Below are 15,415 nucleotides of genomic sequence, written 5' to 3'. Positions count from 1 at the left end.
CCCCACAGCTCTACAGCACCTTGGCGGGCCTTGGCTTACCTACCGACTGCTGGTCTCCCTCCCACACTGTTCCGCCGTCACCTGTTATAGCGTGGAGGTTTCAGACCAGTGTTGGGGTGACGGGTGATCAGCCCGACGAACCCCCAGCCGTTGTTGTAGGTCTTCTCGACCGGGTTACGCTCACTCACTCGGAGCTTCCCAATTTCCTCACGATGGTGGGTTGCCACCGGCCCTATACGTAGGCCGAATAAATTCCGACCAAAGCCGGATTCGAACCTACGACGTGTTGTATATATGTATTGAATAAACTTTGAATACGTACAAAATTAATTTTAGCATGTTGCATATGTGTAGAACATCTGTTGTAAATGTAAGTTATGCATGTTATATGTACAAAGAGAATTATCTTCGGAATGCATTTATCATCCATTTCCTGCCATTCAAAAATACCGTTTGTGTCCTTGGCTTCCATTATTGACTAATGTGAAATTGACTGTCTTGAAAAAATATTTCAAATCGTTTGTTCCAAACATATGCTTTAGTACCGACTTCTACCCCCTCTTTGCGTAATTTATGAGAATGATAACGTCTCTGATACTACTACTACCAGCACTAGTAGTAATAATTATAGTAATAATAATAATAATAATAATGCCTTATTATTATTGTGGTTGGTACGTTTATTGTGTTACTTGCCCTCCCCCACAAAAATTCGTGGTTGTGCCTTTGCGTCAGTCACAATCTCTCAAACATTTTACAAAAAATTCTGGCATCTCCTCTGGTGTAACGTGGACTTTCCTGTAATAAAGTAATACCAAGGGGGCATTCCATGTCAAATCTCAATTTCTAAATTTACATGTAATTTTGTAAATTTATGCTATCTGTGAGCGAACAATCTACGATTGTCATTTGGATAAAAGTTGAAGTATTTTACATAATTAACTTAGAAGGAATTTTACGTGTTGTTGCTTTATTTGAACCTTTTATTGAATTCTTGGTATAAGTTCACTCTATGCACAGAAAGGCTAATCGGGACTGGACCTGCAGTTTAAAATGGGATCAAAACCACTATAACGTGTCCCAGCTAACTGTGGAGGAAGTCCTCGCATAGCGTCAGAGAAGCGAGGCAAATCGAGAGGCCAGACCGAAGCAGTACACGCTGTTGGAAAGGTTGGTAACTGCAGTCGCCTTCCCCCACTCCACGCAATTCGGTCTCTCTCGCGTCTTCATTGGTGGACCGTCTCGCGTCACTACTTGCGCAGAGACTTGTTTTTGTTTGCCTGCTCCATAGTTAGCTGGGACAGAGTATATGTGTCTCTACCGGGTATCGAACCCTGGACCATTTTAACTTTTTGATTTATTTTTGTATTGTGTCCTTCCCGAGGCACCAAGAAACAATTAATTTCTCCTACAACTGTTACATTTTACTTACAACTTCACTAGAATATCCAAAGGTCAATTACTTTCTCTCTTTGTCTTAAATAATTTATTTTTCATCGTTATGGCGTCTAACTACCATGGTAGAGAACCGGGTGCGATCCCGGCGTATATTGTTTCTCCACCTGTTCAAGCGGATCTGGCGCCCACCTAGTGTAGATACCTGGAGGAAACTCTTAGGGGTCAAGGCGGCCAGGGGAGTGGTGCTGATCACATCACCCACATCTTCGGCCGGGATCAAGAAAGTGTGTGGCTCTAACTCCACATCACCCACATGCACTTTACTTTTTTTTATTATTTTACATCTGAAAATTCACATATATTAAAATAAATTTCTTATTAAGTAAAGAGGCAGTGACACAAAATTGTTTACTTATAAATTTGGGAAAGTATTCTAAGGGTAGTTAAGTTAAATCAACACTACAGTATTATGTTTGAAAATTCCTCAGAAACTGTAAGAAAAATATTGATCAGTATAATAGTTACTTTAATATTAAAAAATGTAGTCTGTGCCTCCCCCCGTGACAATTTAATTCCCCTAAGATATTATGTGACTGACAACTGTAGAAGTGCATCACTGCGTGCTTCTTTTATTTCAAGTAGTTAGAATTAATATCATAGAGGCGTTGAACATCATTCCCAGAATTGATCCATCCCTCTGTCAAATCATTGGCACCCACAACAACCATATTGCGTCAGGAATCAGCAGTAGGAGTCTGCTGGATCGGGAAATGGGGAGGGGGATGACATCCATATTCGGGATGGATCAGTAGCGTACGCAGGATTTCATCAAGGGGGGTGTTATTTCTAAAACTTTTTTTCCAAATTCACATTACCATTGTGTTATTATACTTTAATTAAATAATAATAATCACAATTAATTAATAATACTTATAATTAATTAATTAGCTGAATTAATACTAATAATACTACTAATACCACTACTACTACTGTTAAGTAGTAGAGATCTACATAAATATAGTATTTATGAAAACAATAGAATGAAATTACTTTCTGGTCATTCGATTTTTTCAAATCCTGGGAGCATTTTTTTTTTTTTTTTTTTTTTTTTTTGTTTCTTTGTTACGAAATAATTGTCTGGTCAACGAGGTGAGACATTTTGAAGAGAGACATTCAAACGTGCTGCGGTAAACAATATAATGGGAAGGCGAATTGGTGACTGTGTTCTTGTCCGCCTAGCCATAAATACAAGAAAATATATTAAAATAAATTGAAATAATCAAAGTATGGGACTCATCCAAGGAGCTGCGGTGATCTGGTCGGTAGAGCGTCTGACAAGTGACAATCACGCGGGAGATCCCGATTCGATTCCCGAAATTGGTTGGATTTTTCCGGCTTTTTCCCCGCATAAATGTCCCCGATAATTCACATCTAGATTATCTCGCTGTTCTTGCCAACAAAACATTTTACAATAGTTAAGCTTATTGTCGTTTGAATAATTGTCTAGTCAACAAGGTGAGACATTTTAAAGAGAGACATTCAAAAGCGCTGCGGTAAACAATGTAATGGGAAGGCGAATTGGTGACTGTGTTCTTGTCCGCCTAGCCTTTGTCTATACATTAGCCTCTTACAACGTACCAATAACTTTATTTAGTTAATTCTCATTGTTCACACAAAACAAAATACATGTTCGTTGAACACTTGGCGTACGTAGAGGGGTGGCCGATGGTGTTCCAGCCCCTACCAAAATTACGAGAAAATCAGAATTTTCAAATAAAAGTCAGTTAAGAACTTTAAAAAATCAAAATGTGTAAATGCGAAGCCTCTTTTAAAGTGAATCCCGATTAACATTTTGTCTTTGAATACAATGACTGCGGAGATCGGTGCAGCCATTAAGGACCGCAATCATGCCCTAGATCGATTCAATAGAAACCACACTGCCGCAAACCTCGAGCAGTTCCGCATTAAGCGTGCCCGTGCCCGTCGGCTCATTCGAGCCAGTAAAAAGGCGTGCTGGGTCCAATACGTGTCTTCTCTGACGAAGCAGGCTTCGTCGAAAGCCGTTTGGACCAAAGTACGTCGCATCCAGGGGGGTGCATCTACTCCTCTGAACACTGATTCCGGAGACATAGCTAATATCTTGGCCAAGCAGTTTTCTGATGCATCTAGCTCTGAAAATTATGAACCACGTTTCCGCCGCGAGAAGGACCGTCAGGAACGACGCCGTCTAGATTTTCGAAGTCATAACACCAACTCTCCATTCACTGAACGGGAGTTCGATCAGGCGCTTCGAAATTCTAAGAATACTGCTCCTGGAGTGGACATGATCCACTATGAGATGCTTCGTCATCTGCCCATTGACGCAAGAAATTTCCTTTTGACGGTATTCAACAGGCTTTGGTTGGAGGACTCTTTCCCCACTTCCTGGAAAGAAGCTATTATTGTTCCCATCCTGAAACCAGGTAAACAACGCACCGCAGCCTCGAGTTATAGGCCTATTGCCTTAACTAGCTGTGTGTGCAAGTTGATGGAACGCATGATCAACAAGCGTTTCACCTGGTTTTTGGAGGAAAACTCATTGATAAGTAATTTTCAATGTGGTTTTCGCTCCAACCGTTCCACACTGGACCATCTGGTTCAGCTGGAAACACACATTCAGGATGCATTCCTCAACAAGGAACATTTAGTTGCAGTTTTCTTTGACCTCCAAAAAGCATATGACACAACGTGGCGCTTTAGCATCATCAAGCAGCTCCATTCTTGGGGCGTGCGTGGCCATATGGCGTACTTCATTCGAAACTTTTTATCAGATCGTTTTTTCCGCGTACGTGTTGGGAACTCCTTTTCGGATCTACACGAACAAGAGAACGGTGTCCCGCAGGGCAGCGTATTAAGTGTGACTCTGTTTGCCATAGCAGTGAACAGTGTTATGGCAAGCATTGTTGCCCCTGTACATGGTCTTCTGTATGTAGACGACCTCACGATCTTTTGTCGCTCACGGAATCTAGCGTCAGCTTCTCGTCAACTCCAACTGACGATAAACCGTTTGGTTGAGTGATCCTCCCAAACAGGTTTCACCTTCTCATCCGAGAAATCCGTGTGTGTCCACTTTTGTCGTCAACGTACATGTCATTTTGATCCTGACCTGTACATGGGGAAATCTCCCCTGTGCTTCGTGAATGAGGTCCGCTTCCTGGGCCTCATTTTCGATAAGAAATTGACATGGCTACCTCACCTTCGCCAGTTAAAGTTCTCTTGTCTTCGAGTTCTCAACCTTTTACGTGTTTTATCTCACACTTCCTGGGGTGCTGACAGGATGGTACTGCTTCGCCTGTACCGTGCACTGATCAGGTCGAAGCTTGATTATGGATGTGTTGTGTATTCTTCTGCCCGCCCATCTAGACTTCGCATCCTAGACACCGTCCACCATGATGGTATACGTGTGCGCTCTGGTGCCTTTCGTACCAGTCCAGTCGCCAGTTTGTACGTAGAGGCATCTGAGCCGTCGCTGTCTCTGCGAAGACAGCGGCTGGTAGTGAACTACTTCCTCCATCTTCGCTCGATGCCTTCACATCCTTCATTTGACACCATCTCAGACGAGGATAGGCTGGAAAGGTATCGGCTCCACCCTAGTGTCACTAGACCATTTGGTGTTCGTGCAGATGAGATCCTGTCAGCACTTGGTGTTGACAGTGATCTTCCTGGCGTCTCTCCACTCATTCCGCCTCTCCCTAGCTGGGAGTTTCCTGCACCTTCCATCGATTTTTTTCTAACTGCTCTTCCAAAAGCAGAAACACCAATGGTTGTATACCAGCAACGGTTTTTAGAACTTCGTGCGAAGCACCCCAATTTTAATGTGTTTTACACGGATGGGACCAAGACAGTTGGTTGCGCCTTCGTCCTAGACTCTCAAAGTTCCAGTTACTCGCTTCATCCTGCGTGTTCCATCTTTACGGCAGAGTTATACGCCATTCTAAAGGCACTGGACTTTGCAGACGTCAATGGTCTGAAGAAAGTCCTTGTGTGCAGTGATTCGACCAGCGTGTTGCAGACCCTGGATTCGCCGTATTCCCGGCATCCGGTAGCACAACGAATATTCAGACGGCTTGTGTCCTTATCTGCCAGTGCGGATGTACACTTCTGTTGGGTCCCTAGCCACGTGGTCATTCAGGGGAACGAAGCAGCTGACGCTGCCGCCAAGTCTGCTGATGCAGACGGCGATGTTCTCGTCCACCTTTTGCCAGCTAGCGACCTGCAGAACATGTTCCGTTGTCGCCTTCTTGACACTTGGCAGGCCGAGTGGGATACGGAAACGGGGAACAAGCTTCACGCTATTAAGCCCACCACAGGTGCTTGGCGTTCCTCGTCCCGTACCTCTCGGCGAGAAGAAGTCATTCTAACCCGCATGCGTCTAGGACACAGCCGTCTTACGCATAGTCACCTGCTACAAGGGCTGGACCCTCCGTTATGTCGTGTCTGTAATGTTATTTTAAGCATTCGACACATTCTCGTTGAATGTGTCGATCTTGCTTACCTCCGGCAGACTTTTAACCTTTCCGGCTGTTTGTCATCCCTCTTGGGTGATGACAGCAGTATTTTATCAAATGTTTTTAGTTTTTTACGAAGAGCTGGACTCTTCCACCGTCTGTAAGGAGGTTTTTAGTTTGTTTGTTCTGACTTTTTAATGTGTTGTGTTTGTATCGTGCAGGTCTTTTTACAACCTGCACTTTTATTTTTTCCTAAGGGGCTATTTACACCCCTTTTTTAATTTTGAGTCAGAATTTTAGATAAGGGGCTATTTCCCCGTATACATAGAAGGGTGCAAAATGGCCTTAAGTGCCGACGCACCCAAACAATTTTAAATCAATCAATCAATCAATCAATACAATTTTAATAGACTGAAAAGCTCCAAAAATACGAAATATTTTATTATGCATCCTGCCCTCCAAAACGAGCCATGTGCTATCCACATTTACTATTCCAGCCCCTCCCGAAAAAAAAATCCTGCGTACGCCAGTGTATTGAACATTGTTGCAACTGAGATACAAAACAACTTTTTTCTCTTTTAAATCATAGTTACCCTAACCTAACCTCATAAACTCGTGTTTATTTTCAAGGCATCACTCTGAAAGACGCGTGTGTTTGGAATGCTGTGCTTTTTTTTATGCTGCATGGAGATAATAATTCAAATTATTATTATTGTTATTATTAGTAGTAGTAGTAGTTGAAGTAGTAATAGTAATATTATTGTTCCAGATCTTTGACTAAAAAATTGGCCATTTTTTTCCACAGCATTTTTCATATTTCACAAGCTCAAGGGGTGGGGTTTCAACCCCGTACCCCCCCCCCCTTGCGTACGCCACTGGGATGGATAATTTTCACAATTTCACGACAAAGAATGCTCACAGTTTCCTGACATTGAAAATCTCGAATTCTGCATATTTTTCTATAGGTATTTGATGTGACTGTTTTCGCACTTATGGAAATAAGAAAATTTCCTTTTCCAAGAAATTTACGACTTTTACAGCGCGGAAAACTCGCGAATAATGCACGTTTAATACACAAAATTACATGAGGTGTAAACTTACGCCAATACCTGATCATCCTTTGTTCCTGTGACTTTCATTCTACTACAAGAAATATTTACTAACTGTTAGAAATTCAAGTTTCTTTAGTTCAGCTGGTTAAAGAGTAAATTTTAATTGATGCATTTAGTGTGCATTTTTTTCTAGATTTTTCAATCTCGTGCGTGTGAATATACAGTGCCTTTCACGATCGAGTTGGCCGTGGAGAGGCAGCTAGCGCGCCGGCCAGTGAGGGCCCATCTGCCGGCATTCAGACCCACAGCTGCACGCTGACGTTGACACTAGACGGGTCAGTGCTTTAGTATCCAGATAATGGTGTCCAGTTTGCACGTGTTTGTGAAGTGTGAAGGTGTCAAGTGTTTTTAGAGGGTTTTGTTATAGTTTACGTATTACTCGTGCTTTTCTTGAGTCTAATAACGTCACGCTGTAAGTACAATTTAAAACAAAGAATTTTTGTGTATAGCTCTTACGTCATTACGAATTCTTGCAGATACGCCAGAATGAATTTCGAGACATTGTTCGAAAACTTGTGAACAAATTTAGGTAAACAGTGTTTGTTCTTTATAAGAAGCGAAGGGTGTAATGTGTGTGTTTACTGAGGAGAAACTATAAAGCGATTGGATTGGAACATACTCCTCTCAAATGCCTCCGGTGCTTTGCACAAGAAACAGACATTTGCATGGCATGTGCGTGGTGAGCTACGAATACTTTTAAAACTGAAGTCATACATTAAAAGAACTGAAAGAAAACATCAGGAGAGAAATTGAAGCAATTTCAGAACAGGAACTGAAATGTGTTAGTGAAAATTTCCTTGAAAAAATGCCATGAATGTGTGGAAACAGGACATCATTTCCAACATATCTTGCAACAAGGTACGTGCTCATTTTAATTGTAACTCTTCATGTAATTGTACGAGCTTATTTCATTACATAGCTAGCGGTTCCAGTTACGCGAATGTTGCATCCAGTTTGCCGGCAGACGCGGTCTCACTGTCCGGTTCGCCGAACGCCGTTCCACGGCCAGCTCGACCGCGAAAGGCACTATAGTACTCAATATCTCAGTCCTTTCGTTAAAATCTACATCTAGAGGAATATGTGATGGTGTAAATAAATTTATTTTCAGAAGAAGGCATTCACTGCTTTTGAAAAACTTAAATACTGATTGCTACATTCTAGAAATAAGCAACCCATACTTTATACAAAGAAAGTAATGTGTTGTAAACTCTTGGAAATAATGTTGTGCTCAGTGATGCAATTATATTATTCACTTGTGATAAATGTTTTAAATCGTAATTATAATGTACAGGCACTTAGCTTTTTGGTATTTTCTGCACGTTGATCGATGGATTAGCGAATTCATTACTAATTTTTAAGTGACAGTGATGTTATGTCAGGAGATTATTCTGTTATGGGAAAGTTCCATTTTTTTTCAATTAAAATCGACTGGATAATTAGAATTACAACACAATTTATGAAAATATTGCTGGCTATCTCTTCCTCCTCACTCATGTGTGGGTAAGACACTCAATTGTGTGTTACCTAGTTCTTGAAGTCATTATTTTGAATTTCGAACATAAAATTGACTTTTGGATATTTGTATCTTATTATCACCGTGATTTGCTTACATCTTGATGTAGGTCATGAGAAATGAATATTGTGTAATATTTTAGACCCTGTAAAAGTTTTCCCTCCCCTGTAGGAAATGTCAACAGTTCAAGGTCAGACCGTCTACAGTATTTTAGATGAAATGTGAAATACAGGGTTAGTTTGGAATGTTCTATCTTTGGAAAGCAAAAGCACTACAAACTTCTGCTTTCATATACTGTTAGTATAAACCTTCTTGCTTGTACACAGTCACGTTTTGATGAGGCATTGTTGCTTTCCGTTGTTATGCGCCAACAAAGAGTGTCCAAAATGCAAATATTTGCCTGTTTTTAAGCATCAGTACCCCATAGATTTGTTCACTGGGCATTGAAGAGCTCACTGTTAGGACAAGCTAACTGACATATCACTATACTTGGATATTGATGCTGAGAGTAGATATAACCCTTTAAATACTAAAAAATTGCGAAATCCGCAACTTTAGAATTACACCTATCTCAAAATAGCAGCAGGACAGAAAAAAAACATCATGTAGCTGAATACTACTAACACAAGGAAATTAAATAAAACCTTGGGGCCTCGTTTCATTATCGAGAAAAAAAATTAAAATGTTAAGAAACGTCAATGCAAATTATCACACTTCCTCCCCCTATTAGAAAGTGGAACATCCCTTTCTCCTTCCTTTCTTTGTTCCAAATGGAACAGTCCATTGTGAGACAGAATTAGGTTTTTCTTTCTTTGATGGATAGTGTAGTGGTGACGTCGCCTTCTTGTAATCAAGGAGTCCCACGTTTGATGCAAGGTGGAAGTACGTACAAGGGGTTCAGATCCCACTTTAAACTATAGGTCTTCACTCTTGAGTAGCCTTCTTGTGGGCTTAAAAACAAAACTCTACGAAAACTATTCGTGTGTGTGTGCACGCGAGTGTGTGTAACATGGCATATTTTATATTTTTTATGGTTTAAATATGTTTTCATTAAAAAGAGAACGTTCCAACCTGTCCACACACACATCATATCAGCAAACATGTTCAAAAGTAAATATTTATTAAATAATTTAATAAAAGTATGTTCTTAGTTCACGATAAGTTATCAATAAAAGTAGTGCTACTTTCTGATATACCCTCGTATGTAGAACGGTGTATTTACAATGAATATGATGACGTTGATATTGTTAAAGTGGTAACAGCACTTTGTGACATTACCACAGATGTATGAACTTGAAACAACATTTTTGTATAGCCTATAAGGCACATAATTCTCTGTTGAAATGTGGTGGAAAGCCTTTATCATTTTACATATCTTCTGATTAATGTCAACAATGCTTGACAATAATGCTAATTATACAACAAATAATGAAAAGGTTTCTAGGGTGGCGAAAATATAGAAGTAAGTAAATGTTAAAAAAATTAGCTCTTCATATATATTATTATTAATAAATGTAGTTGTCACTAAACACGTTGAAATTATTTTAAATTAATCCCAATGAGTTGATGACTCATAATAACATTTAAAATAATGTGGGAAAACTTGAAAAGTTTTAAATTCGAATACCCCAGTGAAGGGTGTTGCGTTCTGCTTGTTCCCTCATCCTCATCTTTCATCAGTACACACCTAATGAGGTAGACGAATAGGGTACTATTATCAATCATTACCAGAGTAGTGAGAAATCTATTCCAACCATTATTTGTGTCTAGCTATGACTCGAACTAAGTTTTGGATTTTGCAATCTATCAGTTTGTTTTGTTGGTTGGTATGCTTTACTTCCCTTTTCTTGGGAGTACACTTTTGGTTAATCGCAGGGACGTAGCTAGGTTGATCAGTTTGGGGGCGGGGGCCCAAACGTAACATTTTTTCTATCAAACTATTATAAATTAACAAACTATTTATACACCATATAGGCCTATGCTGTATACATACATTATATATGTATGTGTGTTTATATATATATATATAGTCTTGGAAAGAAAAGGATCAAGGGCTTCCTCGGTGGCGCATGGTAGCATCGTCGCCTTGTAATCAAGGGGTTCCGGGTTCGATACTCGGTGGATTCTCATAGTAGTTCGGATCCCACTTTACACTGTAGAACCAGTCCCGATTAGCCTTATTGTGTTTAAAGTGGACTTAAAAGACCAACTCAATCAATCAATAAATTGGAAAGGAACATAATTTCCTTCTGTAGCCCCCAACAGTCTACGAATATACTCTCGCGAAATACACAGCCATTATTTGGGAAACTAAATGCAGAATGAACTCATTAGCTTAATGGCTGATACACCAAGAACAATGTTATTAGTCTTTTGATTTGTAAATTTGCTGGAAAAAAATTGAGAAGTAGATAAAACCCTTTTCCGTGGTTTTAGATATAAAGTGCTGGAACCAGTTTTACAAGTATTGGCAACAGTGCAAATATGAAATGTGTGCGTAATGAGATCAAGCTAGGCATCTCATGTATACAGTTCATACCAGAATCGAATCCGGTATCTCTTAGTTCTAGGGCGGGCCCGAATCTTCTATGGCATCTGATTCTTCACTTGGAAAATGATGACGATAAGAAATTATACGCACACGTTTAATTTCTTTAAATTAATCTTATTTGTGTGTGGAAAGCTGAATATATGATGTCACTGGATAAAACGAAGTTCCCACACGCTCAAATAATTACGCTCTCGTCTTTGGTTCGGCAGGTTCAACAACCTGCCTGGGTTCGATTCCCGGTGGAGGCACATAGTTGTTCGGATCCCACTTCAAACTGTAGGTCCAGTCCCGATTAGCCTTACTGTGCATAAAGTGGACTTAAAACACCAGTTCAATTAATCAATCGCTGGTGGTCAGGCCGGTAGCCAGAATTTGATTTCGGAAGAGACTTATCCCTTATCGGCAGCCGCCATCTAAAGAAGAAAAGGTTGGGGGGAGGAGTAAATGCGTTGAAGATGAATTTCTTGGTATATTGCAACTTACCATATACAAGATGGTTAATCCTGTTAATGAAGTAAATTTAATTACTACTACACATTATTCAAATCAGATATTTGTAGGATTTCGGGAAAGGACTGCAGCTCCCGAGCCAATTCCCTGGGTATGTGCCTGCTTGTATTAGTTCCAAAATTTCTCTGCTGTTCCAACATTGTGAGGACAATTTGGGAAGTACTTCAAAGCGATATGGAAACAAATTCTGCTCTCGAAACAATGGGACTCAATGTGATGACCACTTGCAACCGAATGAAAGAACTATTCGCAGGCCTTGTCCCTCAATATTAATTTTACTGACTAATTGTAACTTTTTCTCGGCCTCCTCGATGACGCAGTGGTAGCGTCGTCGCCTTGCAATCAAGGGGTCCCGGGTTCGATACTCGGTGGAGGCACATAGTGCTTCGGATCCCCGATTAGCCTTACTGTGCATACAGTGGACTTAAAACACGAACTCGATTAAGTGGAAGGTTTTAGAAGAACTAAACATGGCTTTTTATGATGCATCGTACAACTTTTCTTCTTTTCACCCTACTTTTACAGTTTTTCTTCCTAAGAATTCCACTGAGTATAACACGCTACGAAACCAGAGGCCCAAGGTTCGGACATTGGACAGGTATGGTTGTGTAATGTCTGTCCCATCGCCATTCCTTCGGCTCATCATTTATCCTCATCGTCGCATTTAACCCAAGAGGTAGAAAAGCGGCGTAATATAGAAATATATAAATGATTGATTTGGTTTATTTTACTTCGCTTTTCTGACACTTTTTGGCTAATCTTGAAGATGAAGATAGAAATGAGTGATGTGAAATTGATGAGAGGACCATAAAGAATACACACGCCCAGACCGGGATTCGAATCCAGGACCCCTGGCATCGTAATGCACTTTGTTAACCACTGCACAACAAGTAGAAACAGAAAATGCTTGATAAGTTATTTGCTAATCACTGCGCTACAGAGGTAGGCCAGTGACAAAGTGGAAGAGGTGTCTAAAACTCTTGTGCCAGCTGAGCGAAGAGGAATGTTGAAGGAAGAATATTTTATAAAGACTGAAAACCATAATTCTATTGTGAGACAAATAGTGTTTCACTTGCTAAAAATATTTATAAATGTAAGTGCATTCAATTTGCAAACGACGACATCCGAGGCGGAGTGGTTAGCACAGCGTACTACGCGTACGTCAGTGTCCCTTCATTAGCATCATCAGCACTCATCTTCATCGTCGCGATTAGGCAAGAATGAATTGGAAGTTTTAACATAGAAGAGCCGCTTATTTTTTTATTATTATTTTACATTCCGCTTTCCTTTAGTTGGTAAGTAAATAATATGAGATCTATTTCCACATCAGAAGTATGACTAAATGTACTGACATATAGGATTCCCAGGATCCAGACACACCTTGGCTTTCCCTCACATAATCAGAGGGTGCGCATACCTATGTTATTATTCAACATTGACATAATATTCACGATGACAACGCACGAGTGGCAGCTCGCACAACCACGCCTGGCATATGGCCGAGATTGGCAGGAACGTGGTTTGAAAATTGTTCATCTTTCTTAAAAGGAGAAGTTCAATTAGATGCTGCGCTACAGCCTAAAATCATTAAATAAAAACACTACACAAAGGAATTGATATACAAGGGTTGATCAAATGAAAAGGTACGAAACGTCGTAACAACGGAATCGTTTATATAATACCGATGCCGCGATGGGAGAACGTAACGTGATATGTAGGGGTGCGATTGGAGTCGCCACGCGGCATCGGAGCATGCAGGGGAACGCGCATGCGCAGGAGAGAGCAGAGGCTCCGATACAGAGCGCCGTCCAAGTGACGCGGCAGTGCGTGTTCTGACAGGATGGCGTTAACATTGGCAAATTCGACTGTTGAGGAGCAGCGAGGCGTTATCCGTTTTCTGACAGCGGAAGGTGTTAAACCGGCCGATATTCATCACTACCAGCCAGAGACAAAGCGGGACATCATGCAGTGGAAGCATTCCTCGTCACCTCCCCCTAAAAAGTTCAAAGCCGTGACTGACGTCAGCAGGCAAGGTGTTGCTTACCGTGTTTTTCGATGTGCAAGGTCCGATACTTGTGGAATTCCTTGAACACAGACGAACCATTAACTCTGATGTGTACTGTGAGACACTCCGCAGCCTACGCAGGTCCATCAAGAACAAACGACCGGGGATGCTCACGGAGGGTGTGGTTCTGCTCCATGATAACGCACGTCCACACGTCTCCAGGGTCACACACGCAGAACTGGCCAGGTTCAAGTGGGAGCAGCTAGACCATCCGCCATACAGTCCGGACTTATCCCCCTGTGACTTCCATGTGTTTGGTCCCCTGAAAAAGCATCTCAAAGGAAAGCGCTTCACCTCGGACGATGAACTCAAGGACGCTGTGAAGGACTGGGTCGCGTCACGGCCAAAGGAATTCTGGGAAAAAGGAATCATTCGGCTCGTTCATCAATGGGATCAGTGTGCTCAGGCCTATGGAGGATACTTTGAATAAAGTATTCATTTACACCGACAGTGTCGTTTTGTACCTTTTCATTTGATCAACCCTTGTATATGTGCCTTATCTAAGATAAATTATAATCAAAACATGTGATAATGATTGGATTTGGCAGGAGAAATGAAGGGCAAAAATGGACTAGTTGCTAATATCAAGTTTTTCCCTGCAGCCCTTAAAGAGAAGTAATCCCAGTTGAAGTCTAGAGAATTGTGGAAGCCAAAGTTTCTGCGCGGAAGTTTTTTTTCGGTCAGAAAGGAAGTCGAGCAAAAATAGTGAAGACAGTAGAGGTGGGAAATCCCAAATATTCAAGGATTCGAAGTCTGGAAGAAGGAAAGAGAACGGAAAGAACAGAAGCAGCTGTTTGGAGGTGTAAGTATTATTGTTGGTCTAACGCTAGATATTTAAGTTTGTTGTGAAGTTATTGCGATTGCTGAGGGAAGTGATGGAAGGAGGAAGTTCACTCCAAGCTCTTGCGGAATCCGAACTGCCATGTTCCGCCACAGAGTATCGAACCTGGAAACCCCTGAGTACTTGACGACGACATTACCGTTACGCCATCTTGAAGGCTAGACATTTCCAAGAGATTTATTAATTTGGTAAGGTGGTGGTGTCGCTTGTCACGTCTATCGGTTCTCTTATCTCAGTAGCTAAGACGACACAAATAAGGGGAAAGATATTTCACAATACAAGCAAGAAAATTACTCCCTCGGTTGACAACTATGAATGCTTCAGAAGCTGCAAAACGAAAACCTAATTCCATTGAAAAGTTCATCTTGTGGCAAAATACCTGGGAGTCATAGGACAAACTTGATAGTTTTGATGGACGAAAGAAGATTCTGCTCTTTAAATTTCTGTAAATGCTTTTGGGCATCAAACGATTTACAATAATACAATTGGTACAGAAAAATATCATCTTTGAGTTCCCTCATTCTCAAGTACAGCATTGTTAGTTGTCATGCGTGTGTGACAGACTTATTCATCAAAGTGTAACCTCCGTGGCGGAATTATTAGTACAGTGCACTACAACGCCAGGGGTTACAGGTCCGAATCCGGTCCTGGGCATGGGTGTTCTTTGTGGGTGTCCTTCATCAATTTCATCATATCATCACTCATCCTCATCTTCGGCCAATTGGCAGAAAAACTTTGTGAAATCAACCAAAACAATGAATCAATCAATAAGTTAGGAGAGGCCAATGACCGGGACCGAATCAGAGGTCGACAGTTTTGGAGACGAAACCGTGACTGTACAATCGAGACTAGGAGAGACTTTCTAGTTCTAATTGGAGACTTTGGTATGATATCCAAGATATTTACAAAATCCAAATTTACTTTGCCACGCAACTCAT

Source organism: Lepisma saccharinum, chromosome 23, assembly GCF_977018435.1.
Source record: "Lepisma saccharinum chromosome 23, izLepSacc3.1, whole genome shotgun sequence".
Classification (NCBI taxonomy): Eukaryota; Metazoa; Arthropoda; class Insecta; order Zygentoma; family Lepismatidae; genus Lepisma; species Lepisma saccharinum.
Note: the sequence above shows the minus strand (reverse complement) of the source record.